This window comes from Neofelis nebulosa, chromosome 3 (assembly GCF_028018385.1).
Source record: "Neofelis nebulosa isolate mNeoNeb1 chromosome 3, mNeoNeb1.pri, whole genome shotgun sequence".
NCBI lineage: Eukaryota > Metazoa > Chordata > Mammalia > Carnivora > Felidae > Neofelis > Neofelis nebulosa.
In genome coordinates this window covers 145,610,688-145,624,352 of record NC_080784.1, presented here as the reverse complement: position 1 = coordinate 145,624,352, position 13,665 = coordinate 145,610,688, and the positions used below count along the sequence as shown (strand labels likewise).

General features: G+C 38.5%; 1 protein-coding gene across 4 annotated transcripts in view; it reads right to left on the bottom strand.

Annotated features, from left to right (window-relative positions):
* Positions 1-8,742, bottom strand: part of PPEF2 (protein phosphatase with EF-hand domain 2) — a 41,171-nt gene extending 32,429 nt beyond the window's left edge. The window contains exons 1-2 of one of the 4 annotated variants that reach the window (XM_058722252.1): positions 8,598-8,742; positions 1,638-1,739 (exon numbers count right to left, since the gene is read on the bottom strand). The gene's annotated coding sequence lies outside the window, so the exon portion shown is untranslated. Of the gene's footprint in view, positions 1-1,637; positions 3,099-8,597 lie in introns of those variants that run through there. The other 3 variants (XM_058722254.1, XM_058722251.1, XM_058722253.1) reach the window with 3 other exon arrangements.
* Positions 8,743-13,665: the final 4,923 nt, after the last annotated feature.

The following is a 13,665-nucleotide window of genomic DNA, read 5'->3' as shown; positions in this document are numbered from 1 at the left end:
TTTCTGGGTCAAAGATGGTTATTATTAAATTATTCCTCTTTTGCCCTTCAGGCACCTTGTTTCTTATGAGTTTATAAATTCAAAAATGGTGGCAGAATAAGACAACTTTGTCTATCACCTACCCTATAAAAAAAAAGCCATTGAGATAGAAGTATGATGTTGCCATGGAGTGAGAGAGGAATAACTATCAGGGACCAATAAACTATTCGAAATAACCTGCAGGGGTGAAAGAAATGAAGGCTCTCCTCAGGCAGCACATCCAGTTATAATTAATTCTGGTCATCAAGGACAAAAAGGATGTGCCTTCATATATCGTGGAAGGGGACAGGGAGCACCCAGATATCAGGACGGGACTCCGTGATCTCATCTGTTTCTTGTCTGTGAATTGGTGGTAGTAACTCCATTACATGGTTATGACAAGGGGAAGATGAGGTTTTATGTGAAGAGAACTTTGCAAATGTTTGTCATTGCCATTAAAAACCATAGATGAGGAACCTTTTTAAACGACACTCTCAGAATCTCTTAAAATATCTCTCTCCCCAAAATAATAAGCACCTTAAATATTTTATCAGCACAGAATTAACAAAATACATCATGGGACATTAAAAGGGGAATGGAATAGCATTCAGCCATGACAAAGAACACAGCAAATCAGTATGTAATGGCATGAAAATATCCCCAAGATACATCAATGCATGAAGAAAAGCAAATTGCAGAATAGCATGCCTAATATGATCTCATCTATATAAAAAAAGTATCAGTAAGTATACAATCAAATAGCATACACCAAATTGTTAATAGTGATTATCTCTGCAGAATGGGCTTGTGTGATAAACTTTCATTTTTAACTTACTCTATTATAACTTTGATAATTAAAAATCAAGAAATCATATTTTTCAAAAAAATGTCCATATAAGAAAGAAATTAAAAAGTGGTTCTGACTAAATAGGTATTACCTATGGCTGTCTTAAGAGAAGAAACTGATATCATTTACAGACCTGTAAAGGACATTCTAAAAGTAAGGAGTAGAAAGGAGAACTAAAATAATTCTCAAGGGAAAAAAGGAAAGCTTCGTAAAACCAAACATGAAAAATGAGCTTGATGTAGACTCAGACTGTTGAACTGACACCTTTTGGTAATGACTAATTACTTTTCCTGCTGGTGATCACTCCGGTGAGCCATCTTCTCAGGTAAATAGCACATGTACATCATATGGGTGAGACCCCTGTCCTTCTAGGATTTGCCTTAGCACCATCCATATTTGACATTATCATTTAAAAAAAAATGTTGGTAATTGTTTATCTTCCCCCAAATGAACCTCAAAATACACATAGCAAATACCCTCCCTGGGTGAGTTGATAATAGGAGCTTTCTCTTACCTCTATCCTCAAATCAAACCTGTATTATTTCCCGTGTAAGAACATACATTTGTTGCCCTCCTTTCTGTGCTTTAGGTGAGAAAGAAAGCTCTTACCTTCTTTGGTATTCTTTACTACAACACACAAGGAGGCAGAAACCTCTTTAACACACAGGTGTGACCCCCCATCCTGTCTTCTGAGTTGGCTGAGGGATCCCTGGCTGATGTAGTTTCTTCCAGGCCTGTAAGTGTAATAAGGCCCACGCCCAGCCTGGCATACCTTGTCCCAGAAAGGCAGCGGTGACATCCACAGCCGTGGCCAAGCCTTCAGGGCTGCCCACCTCACATCAGTAGGCACCTCTTGACCTCCATCAGATCAGGCCTGTGAGGAGGATGTGAAGGGAGAGATGGCATAGTCAGGGTGACTCCCTCACACGTAGGCCCCACTCCTGAAGACAGTCTCTCCTCTGCTCTCTCCCGCCCTGGCCCCACGTCTAAGCCTTCTTACTCCCCTGGATTAGGAGGCTGTGTTTCTCAAGCCGCATCTGCGTAGCCTGAGCTCCTTAACCCAGAAACAGGAGTTCTGACAGCACGGGGCCTGGGGCTCAGAGCAGGTCTGGCACACAGGGGTCTCTGCTGTCCCACGGGAGTCCCACAGGAGACTAGGCACTCTTTCTCATGGCTGGCTTTCCTCTGTTCACAAAACATGATAGAAACACCTTGCCTTTTCCTGTTTACTTCTCCTACTCTTGCTGACTTTCCTTAGGATATAACATAAACTATTAATATACTAAAATATTAATCACTATTCCCAGGCAACTTACGTTTTCAGTTAATCTAAGATGCTTATGTGTATGCTGGTAGGTACTAACTATGCCATTGAAATCTGCAAAGAAATTTACATTTTGTTTATCTGCATCCATTTTGTAGGTCAAGCTTGTTGTTATGCTATTCAAATCCTCTTTATCCTTATGGATTCTTCCCGATCTGCTCATCTTTGAAAAAAATGTTTCGAAGATTTCTGTGATAAGTACAGAGTTAGCAATTTATTCTTGTATTTCTGAATCTTTGCATTATAGTTTTTGTAGCTCTGTAGTAAAATATATATTGAATCATATAAAATTGCCATTATATATTTACATAATTATAATACATGAAGGCATATGGATGTTTTATTTTCTTGCTATAGGGTGGTTTATCAAAATAAAATATCACTCTGCCAAAATCCATTTTGGCTTGAATTCTCTTTTGTCTGATACTGGTATTTTCACATTGACTCACTTTTGTTAGGGATTGACTGCTAACATTTTTTTCCCCCAAATTCGCTAAAAGTCAAAAGACTGATAAAATCCTAGGGGTGCCTGAGTGGCTTATTCAGTTAAGTGTCTGGCTCTTGATTTTGGCTCTGATCATGATCCCACAGTTCATAGGATGGAGCCCTGCACTGGGCTCTGTGCTGACAGCACGGAGCCTGCTTGGGATTCTCTCTCTCCCTCTCTGCCCCTCCCCCACTATCTCTCTCTCTCTCAAAATAAATAATTTAAAAAATAAAGGTAAAATTAAAAAAACTTAAAAAAAGATTGATAAAATCCTGTATTATTGACAGTATGAGAAAAGGAGCCTCTCCATACACTACTGATGGGAATGTAAATTCACTTTGTTGTAGTTAAGCTAGATTAAATTTTAATTGTGATTTATTAAAGTATGAATTTAAATAATTTATTTTTAGCTGAAAATAGTACATTCTTTTAAAAATATTTTTTGGGGCGCCTGGGTGGCTCAGTCGGTTGAGCGTCCAACTTCGGCTCAGGTCACGATCTTGCGGTCCGTGAGTTCAAGCCCCACGTCGGGCTCTGGGCTGATGGCCCAGAGCCTGGAGCCTGCTTCCGATTCTGTGTCTCCCTCTCTCTCTGCCCCTCCCCCGTTCATGCTCTGTCTCTCTCTGTCTCAAAAATAAATAAATGTTAAAAAAAAAAATTAAAAAAAAATATTTTTTATCTGAATACCGTTGACGAACAATGTTAAATTAGTTTTAGGTGTGCAACATAGTGATTCAACTTCTCTATACGTTGTGCTCACCACAAGCGCTGCTACCATCTGTCCCCATACAACACTATTACAATACCGTTGACTATATTCCCTATATTGTGCCTCCTCCTTTCATGACTCATTCATTCCATAACTAGAAACCTGCATCTCTTACTCCCGTTTACCCATTTTGCCCATCTTCCACACCTTTCCTCTCTGGCAACCATCAGTTTGTTCTCAATATTTATAGTCTGATTCTGATTTTTGTTTATTTGTTTTGTTTTTTTATATATGATGGAAATCATATGGTATTTGTCTTTCTCAATATGACTTATTCCACTTAGTCCAATACCTTTGGTTCATCTATGTTGTTTCAAATGGCACAATCTCATTCTTTTTTTATGGCTCTGTAATATTCTGTCATATATATATATACATATATGTGTGTATATATATGTATATATATATGTGTGTGTGTATATATATATACATATATATACACACACACACTTATCTTCCTTGCCCATTCGTCTATCCATAGACACTTAGGTTGCTCCCACATCTTGTTTATTGTCAATAATATTGCAATAAATACAGGGGTAAATATATCTTTACAAATTAGTGTTTTCATTTTCTTTTGGGTAAATACCCAACAGTGGAATTATTGGATTATATGGTATTTCTATTTTTTATTTTTTTAGGGACCTCCACAATGTTTTCCACCATGGCTGTACCAATTTACATTCCCAACAACAGGGTACAGGGGCTCCTTTTTCTCTGCATTCTCACCAATGTTTGTTATTTCTTCTTTTTGATTTTAGACATTCTGATAGATGTGAGGTCATGTCTCATTATGGTTTTGATTTGCAGTTCTCTGATTATTAGTGATGCTGAGCATCATTTCATGTGTCTGTTGCCCATCTGGATGTCCTTTTTGGAAAAATGTCTATTCAGGTCTTCTGCCCATTTTTTTTTAATGGGGGGGGTGGGGAGGAGAGTAAATGCAAGTGGGGGATGGGGCAGAGGTAGAGAGAGAATCTCAAGTAGGGTCCACACCCATCATGGAGCTGGCCACAGGGCTCAATCCCACAATGGTGAGATCATGACCTGAGCCGAAATCAAGAGTCAGACACTTAACTGAGCTACCTAGGTCCCCCAGGTCTTCTGCCCATTTTTTAATTGGATTGTTTTTTTGGTGTTGAGTTGTATAAGTTATTTTTATATTTTGGATGTTAACCCCTTATCAGATATATCATTTGAAAATATCTTCTCCTATTCAGTGAGTTGTTTTTTGTTTTGTTGATCATTTCCTTTGCTGTGCAGATTTTTATTTTGATGTGGTCCCGATAATTTATTTTTGTTTTTGTTTCCCTTGCTTTGAGAGAGAGATCTAGAGAAAAAAAGTTGCTATGGCCAATGTCAAAGCAGTTACTGCCAACGTTGTCTTCCAGGATCTTTATAGTTTCAGGTCTCACATTAAGGTCTTTAAATCCATTTCGAATTTATTTTTGTGTATGGTGTAAAAAAAGTGGGCCAGTTTCATTCTTTTGCATGTAGCTGTCCAGTCTTCCCAGCACCATTTATGGAAGAGAATGTCTTTTCCCTGTAGTATATTCTTTTTTTTTTTTTAAGTTTTACTATTTTGAGAGAGAAAGAGACAGTGTGAGCAAGGGAGGGGTAGAGAGAGAGGGAGAGAGAGAGAATTCCAAGCAGACTCTGCACTGTCAGCACAAAGCTTGACACGGGGCTTAAACCCATGAAACTGTGAGATCATGACCTGAGCCGAAACTGAGTCGGACACTTCTGACTCACCCAGGCGCCCCACCCATTAGTATATTAGTATATTCTTACCTCCTTTGTCATAGATTAATTGACCAAATAAGTGTGTATCTATTTCTGGGCTCTCTATTCTGTGCCATTGATCTATGTGTCTATTTTTGTGCCAGCATCATACTGTTTTGTTAACTGCAGGTTTGTAGTACATCTTGAAATCTGCAATTGTGATATCTCCAGCTTTGTTCTTCTTTCTCAAGATCACTGTGGCTGTTTGGGGTCTTCTGTGATTCTATAAAAATTCTAGTATTATTTGTTCTAGTTCGGTGAAAAATGCTGTTTTCAATTCATTTACAAATGAATATGTAATGAAATGCTGTTTTCAATTCATTACAAATGTAATATGTAAACCCTTTGATCCAGAAATTCCACTTTTAAGTATTCTATAGAAATATACACCCACACACCTGTTGGGATGAGCACTGGGTGTTGTATGGAAACCAATTTGACAATAAATTTCATATTAAAACAAATACACCCACATAAAAAAGTATATAAGGACTTTCATTACCATATTGTTTATGATCATGAAAAACTGGAAACTGGAAAAACTGGAAATTTATGGAAAATCCATAAATTGAAGAATGGGTAAACAAGTTTTTGTATATTCTTACAGGGGAATCCTATGTAGTCATTTAAAAAAATATAGCTCAGTATCCTCTGTCATGAAAAGATGTTCATATGTTTTGTTATGTGAACATGGCAAGTTGCTGAAATATATCATCTAACCTCATTTTGAAAAAAAAATTTGTTTTGTGAATCATGTTTTCTAGTTTCTGGATTGACTTTGACATCTTGGGACCTTGCTGTCCCAAGCAAGGCAATGCCCTTCCCAGGGTCAACTGATTCTGGCCTATGGCAAAGGACTGTGAACTAGCTTTTCATATGCAGTCCACCCATAACAGAGTCCACATCCCCCAACCATGGCCTTTAAGACATTTTACACCCAGGAACACTATTCCCCTGCTCTCAATACCCAGAGCCACTACCCAGACAACTTAGGGTAGTTCCTATACCCTAGAGCTGATGAAATTATTCAAAATGGCCAATCCTAGACCTGTCTAACCTGCTCACCCTGTGTGAACACACATTCCTTCCCTCAAAACCCACAAAAAGGCTCTTACTTACACAGTTTCTCCATTCTCTCTGCCTGTGACCAATCTTGGTATTCTTTCCTGTGGCCCTGTAGGCACCTGCTGTGTTCTCTTCTTCTTGGGAACTGTAAGTAACATACTATCTAGTAGCAAATCATCCCCTGATCTGTTAGCCTCACCAGACATGAATAAAATCTACATTTAAAAATATATATGCATTGGGGCGCCTGGGTGGTTCAATCAGTTAAGCGACCGAGTCTTGATTTCAGCCCAGGTCATGATCTCACAGTTCATGAGTTCGAGCCCTGGTTCTTTCTGTCCCTCTCTCTCTGCCTCTCCCCCGCTCATGCTCTCTCAAAAACAAATAAACACTAAAAAAATTAAAATTAAAACTATATATACATTGAGATTGCGATCAAGATGGCAGAGCAACTGGAAATCTTCAGCTTGTCTTGTCCCTAAAACGCAGCTAGATTAGCACCAAACCATTTTGCACATCTCAGAAATTGATCTGAGGATTAACACAACAATCTGCATAACCTGAGCCACAGAACTCAGAAGGTACATGGTGTGGAGAGGTGAACAGGGAAAGAGAAAAACCGTGGAGGGTAGGGGGCTATTTCCGCAGAGAAAGGACAGAGAAAGGGGGAGAGTGCGCTCACCAAGAAAGTGCAGGGAAACACTCCCCCAAAAGTTTCTGGAGAGAAAGAGAAAGAGTGAAAACACTTTCAGGGAACTGAACAAGAAAAATCCGTTCCCCCAAAACACTGATGGGAAGAAAGGAGAGGGTTTCAATACCACCAGGATTCTATAAACAGTGGAGCGCAGAGTCTGAAGTTCCGGAGCCCAGTGCCTGGCAGTGCTCTGATGAGAAAGGAGGGTGAATCCCCGGGAGCAGGCAGCAGGTTCTGATGGGTCCATGTGCCACACAGGGAGATACGGTTCCCCTCCTTGGAGTGCATTTGGTGCAGGTCATATGGCCTCTCCACGGGCAAAAGTCCGAGTGGACCCCAGAGCGCAGCCACATTTGCTGGTATTAGGACAAAGACACCAGAGGGTGGTGAAACTTAGTGCTGGCTGTGTGTTGTGATTTGCCATAATCTCTGAATCTCTGCTGCTGTGCTATCACACGAACATTTTCTGGGGCAAGCCAGCACCAGGCCATTGCTCAGTGAGATCCTCCCCCAGAGTTGGTGTGGGTCCAAGCCACATTGGTCTCTGAAGTATGGGGATTTGAAACACAATCCCATCTGAGATGCAACTCTGGAGGGAGGTGTTGCCTGGCAGGTGACAGCTTGTACCTGGACAAGACAGAGGCGGGGAGTGGACGGAGGCCTGAGACAAATGAGGAGTGCTTGACTGCAGGTTGGTGACAGCACAAAGTTCCTGTGCCAGAGACTAGGGAGCTGGATGAGGCCATTTCCACCTCTCACGTTCATGTGCGCTACACTGATCCACCCCAGTAAGCTAAGCAGAGCCCCCTAGTGGAGAATGGAGCCATTACACCAAGCCCCGCCCAACTGCGCCCTCCAAGCACATCCCCTATAAGACCAGCACAAGTCCCTCCACCTGCTTAGTGTACAGACTCTCGAATGCTTCATAGTTTCAGTTATGGGGGAAACTGGATATAACTTCATTTGGGTTTTATTGTTTGCTGGTTCATTTATTAGTTCATTTTTTTTTTTTTGCTTCTCTTTTTGTTTAAATTGAAAAGATAAAGTTATTAACAGTAGAAAAAAATAAGGTCATATTTGTTCTATCTAAACTAACACTGAAATAATTCTGTTGCACTTTCACCATGTAACAGGATGCTAAATGAGATTTTTCCCATCTCACTTTTGGCTAGGTTCCTTAGACAACAGGTACCAACTACTCCTAAGGTCCAAGGTGGTGGTATGGTGAAAATACACATATTTGATTTTGTCCCAGGTTCCTGACACAGAGCTTCAAAAACCCTTGGATTTCCTAAGTCTCTGTTTGTCATGCAAGTCCCTTTGGACCATAGCAGAGTTTATACTAGCAAATTTTCTCATGGGGGTGGGAGGGGGGCTGGGCAGTGCAGCTAGATAGCTTCACGACAGAAAGTCTGGCTGCCAGAGAAACGAACCCCGTGACTGGAAGTTAGAATTTTCAGTCCCACTCTCCACAACCTGTAGGGAGGAGAAGGGGACTAGAGATTAAGTTCAATGATGTGGCCAATGAGCTACTCCAGCATGCCTATGGAAAAAAACAAAAAACAAAAACCTTAGATAATAACTCTTAACAGTGAGGCTTGGAGATCTTACCAGTTAATGAACATACTGATATGCTGGGTAAGTGGCATGCCTGGAGAGGGCATGGAAGCTCTGGGCTCAGGACTCCTCCAGACTCTGCCATCCTAAGTATCAGTCTATTTGACTGTTCATTTGTATCCTAATAAAACTGTCACTGTAAATAAAATAAAATAAAGTAAAAAGTAAATTAAAACAAAAAAGTAATAAAAAATAAATTACAAAAACAAATAAATTTAAAAATTATACATATATATGTATGTAATTATACATCTATGTATAATTTTTAATTTATTTTATTTATATTTTATTATATATTTTATATAATATAATCATATATTGTATATTAATGTTTATATTTATAAATTTTATATTTATATATTATATATTTATAAATAGTATAGATTTATATTTATATTATAATATTTATATATTATATATTTTATATATTATATATATTTTTTATTATATATAGAGTGAGGGAGAGAGACAGAGAACAGAGAGGGAGATAGGGAGAGTTATCTCTAGGGAATGCTACTGAGAAGAGCGCAATCTATAACTGGGGAAGACAGGTACAGGATTATACTTTGTACTGTTTGATTAATTTTTATAGGAGGTATATGTTACTCGTATACTTAAAATATTTTCAAAATCAACTCTCTCCACCTCCTATGCAACCACTGCAGGCCAAGCCATGTCAATTTTCTAAAAACACTTTTTATTAAAATGTTTTTCAGCATTTTAAAAAATTTATTGTGACAAGAACACTTAATATGAGCTCAACCCTCTTAACAAATTTTTAGGTGTAAAATACAGTATCATTAAGTTACCATAATATAGTATATAGGCACAATGGTGTACATTGGGTCTCTAGAACTTACTCAAATTGCAGAACTTCCCCCTAGCCTTGGCTTCTTTGAGTCTATTTTTTTTATCTATCTATCTATCTATCTATCTATCTATCTATCTATCTATCATCTAACATCTTTATTTTTTTAATTTAAATCTAAGCTAGTTAACATATAATGTAATAATGATTTCAGAAATAGAACTTAGTGATTCGTCACTTACACATAACACCAAATGCTCATCCCAACAAGTGTCTTCCTTAATGCCCATCACCCACTTAGCACATCACCCATCCAACACCCCGCCAGCAACCCTGTTTGTTCTCTGTATTTAAGTGTCTCTTATGGTTTGTCTCCCTCTCTATTTTTATATTATTTTTGCTTCCCTTCCCCTATGTTCATCTGTTTTGTTTCTTAAATTCCACATGTGAGTGAAATCATGATATTTCTCTTTCTCTGAGTGACTTATTTAGCTTAGCATAATACTCTATTCCATCCATGTTGTTGCAAATGGCAAGATTTCATTCTTTTTGATGGCCAAGTAATATTCCATTGTATATGTATACCACATCTTCTTTATCCATTCATCTGTCGATGGACATTTGGGCTCTTTCCATACCTTAGCTACTGTCAATAGTGCTGCTATAAACATTGGAGTTCATGTGCCCCTTTGAATCAGCATTTCTGTATCCTTTGGATAAATACCCAGTGGTGCAATTGCTGGGTTATAGGGTAGTTCTATTTTTAATTGTTTGAGGAACCTCCATATTGTTTTCCAGATGGCTGCACCAGTTTGCATTCCCACCAGCAGTGCAAAAGTGTTCCTCTTTCTTTGCATCCATGCCAACATCTGTCATTGCCTGAGTTGTTAATGTTAGCCATTCTGATAGGTGTGAGGTGGTATCTCACTGCGGTTTTCATTTGTATTTCCCTGATGATGAGTGATGTTGAGCATCTTTTTATGTGTCTGTTAGCCATCTGGATGTCTTCTTTGGAAAAGTGTCTATTCATGTTTTTTGCCCATTTCTTCACTGGATTATTTGGGGATTTTTGGTGTTGAGTTTGCTAAGTTCTTTATAGATTTTGGATACTGTCCCTTTATCTGATATGTCATTTGTAAATATCTTCTCCCATTCTGTCATTGCCTTTCAGTTTTGTTGTTTCCTTTACGGTGCGGAAGCTTTTTTTTGTTGTTTCCTTTACAATGTGGAACCTTGATGAGGTTCCAACAGTTCATCTTTGCTTTTGTTTCCCTTGACTCTGGAGACATGTCAAGTAAGAAGTTGCTGTGACTGAGGTCAAAGAGGTTGTTGCCTGTTTTCTCCTCTAGGAGATTGTTAATTCTTTCAAGGAACCAGCTCCTGGTTTCAATGATCTGTTCTGTTCTGTTTGTTTGTTTGTTGTTTTAAATATCATTGATTTCTGCTCTAATCTTTATTATTTCCCTTCTGCTGGTTTTGGGCTTTATTTGATGTTATTTTTCCAGCTCTTTTAGGTGTAAGGTTAGGTTGTGTATTTAAGGCCTCTCTTCCTTCTTTAGGAAAGCCTGGATTGCTATATACTTCCCTCTTATGACTGCCTTGCTGCATCCCAGAGGTTTTGGGATGTCGTGTTTTCATTTTCATTGTCTTCCATGTACTTTTTAATTTCCTCTTTAATTTCTTGGTTAACCCAATCATTCTTTAGTAGGGTGTTCTTATCTCCAAGTATTCATGGTCTTTCCAAACTTTTTCTTGTGGTTGATTTTGAGTTTCAGAGCATTGTGGTCTGAAAATATGCAAAGTATGATCTCAATCTTTTTGTACTTGTTGAGGGCTGATTTGTGACCCAGTATGTGATCTATTCTGGAAAATGTTCCATGTGCACTCAAGAAGAATGTGTATTCTGCTGCTGTAGGATGAAATGTTCTGAATGTATCTGTTAAGTCCATCTGGTCCAGTGTGTCATTCAAAGCCACTGTTTCCTTGCTGATTTTATGCTTAGATATTCTGTCCATTGCTGTCAGTGGGGTGTTGAAATCCCCCACTATTGTGGTATTATTATCAATGACTTTCTTTATGTTTGTGATTAGTTGATTTATATATTTGGGCATTTCCACGTTGGGGACATAAATACTTACAATTTTTAGATCTTCTTGGTGGATAGACCCCCTTAATTATGATATAATGCCCTTCTTCATCATTTGTTACAGTATTTATTTTAAAATCTAGTTTGTCTGATATAAATATGGCTGCTCCAGCTTTCTTTTGACAACCATTAACATGATAGATGGTTCTCTATTAACTTACTTTCAACCTGCAGGAGTGTTTAGGTCTAAAATGGGTCTCTTGTAAACAGTATATCTGTTCTGATACACTATGTCTTTTGATTGGAGCATTTAGTCCACTGACATTTAGAGTGAGTAATGAAAGATATTAATTTATTGCCATTGTGTTGCCTATAGAGTTGGTGTTCTCTGGCCCTTTCTAGTATTTGTTGCTTTTGGTCTTTTGTTTTGTTTCATTTTCTCTCCACTCAAAGCGTCCCCCTTAAAATTTATTGCAGGGCTGGTTTAATGGTCCCAAACTCCTTTAGTTTTTGTTTGTCTGGGAAACTCTTTATCTCTCCTTCTATTTTGCATGACAGCCTTGCCGGATAAAGAATTCTTGGCTGCATATTTTTCTCATTCAGTACATTGAATATATCCTGCCACTCCTTTCTGGCCTGCCAAGTTTCTGTGGATAGGCCTGCTGTGAACCTGATCTATCTTCCCTTACAGGTTAAGGACTTTTTTTTTCCCTTGATGCTTTCATAATTCTTACCTTGTCTGTGTATTTTGTGAATTTGACTATGATATGCCTTGTTGATGGTCGGTTTTTGTTGAATCTAATGGGAGTTCTCTGTGCTTCTTGGAGTTTGATGTCTGTGTCCTTTCCCAGATTAGGGAAGTTTTCTACTATAATTTGCTCACATAAACCTTCTGCCTCTTTTTCTCTATAAGTATATTTTAGATCTCTTATAGAGGGGTGCATGGGTGGTTCAGTCAGTTGAGCATCCAACTCTTGGTTTTGGCTCAGGTCATGATCTCATGGTTCAAGAGTTCGAGCCCTGCATCGGGCTCTGTGCAGACAATGTGGAGCCTGCTTGGGACTCTCTCTCTTTCCCTCTTTCTCTCAAAATAAATAAATAAACTTAAGAAAGAAGGGTACCTTTGGGCACCTGAGTGGCTCAGTTGGTTAAGTGTCCAACTCCTGATTTCAGCTCAGATCATGATCTCCCAGTTCATGAGTTTGAGCCCTGCTTCAGGCTCTGCACTGACAGGGGAAAGTCTGCTTGGGATTCTCTGTCTCCCTCTCTCTGCCCCTCCCCTGCTTATGTTGTCTCCTTCTCTGAAAAATAAATAAACTTAAAAATATATATATATCTTATAGAGGAGGAAAAACGTTCTTTTCCTACCCTCTTAGGATCCCTGGGTCTGACAATTAAACTGAGAAAGACAAATTAACAGGAAATAACCATATAAATTTGTTCAATATAATTTCACATGACACGGGAGCTTTCATAAGGAAATGAAGACCCAAAGAGATGGATCTGTGCATTTTTATGGGAGGTTTGATGAAGAGAAGGCAGATGTGGCAGAATATGATAATTCCTTCAAATTAAAATATCCAATATGCCAACATGCCATATTTTGGGGTAGTGTGTCCTGAAACCCATCAACCTCAGATAAGTGGGATATACAATATTTGTCCTTCTGTGACTAGCTTATTTCACTTAGTGTAATGTCCTTAAGGTTGATCCATCTGTCACAGATGGCAGGATTTCCCTCTTTTTTGAAGGCTGAATAATATTCCATTGTATGTACATATCACATTTTCTTTATCCATTCATCTGTCCATGAACATTAAGGTTGTTTCCACATCTTGCAATCCATCTTAATTTCTTAACTGTTCTAATAAAATGTCAAGCTAACTGATTTTCACCTTTCCATTATCAGCCTCCATCAATGCACTTTCCATAACTACACAGAATGAACTTAAAAAAAAAACTGCTCATCAACTCTTTGATTTCTAGATTCTTTGGAGGGATAAATATCCTGAAAAAACATTCCCACTACAAAACTAAAAATGACAAACAAGCATCTTTCTTAAATGCTGAATACTTAGGTGAGCTAGCAAGTAAGGAGGTAAAATCAGAGGGGATAAAGGGCATATCTAGAGAATGGGAAATAATGAGGAAAATTGCAGGGGGAAAGC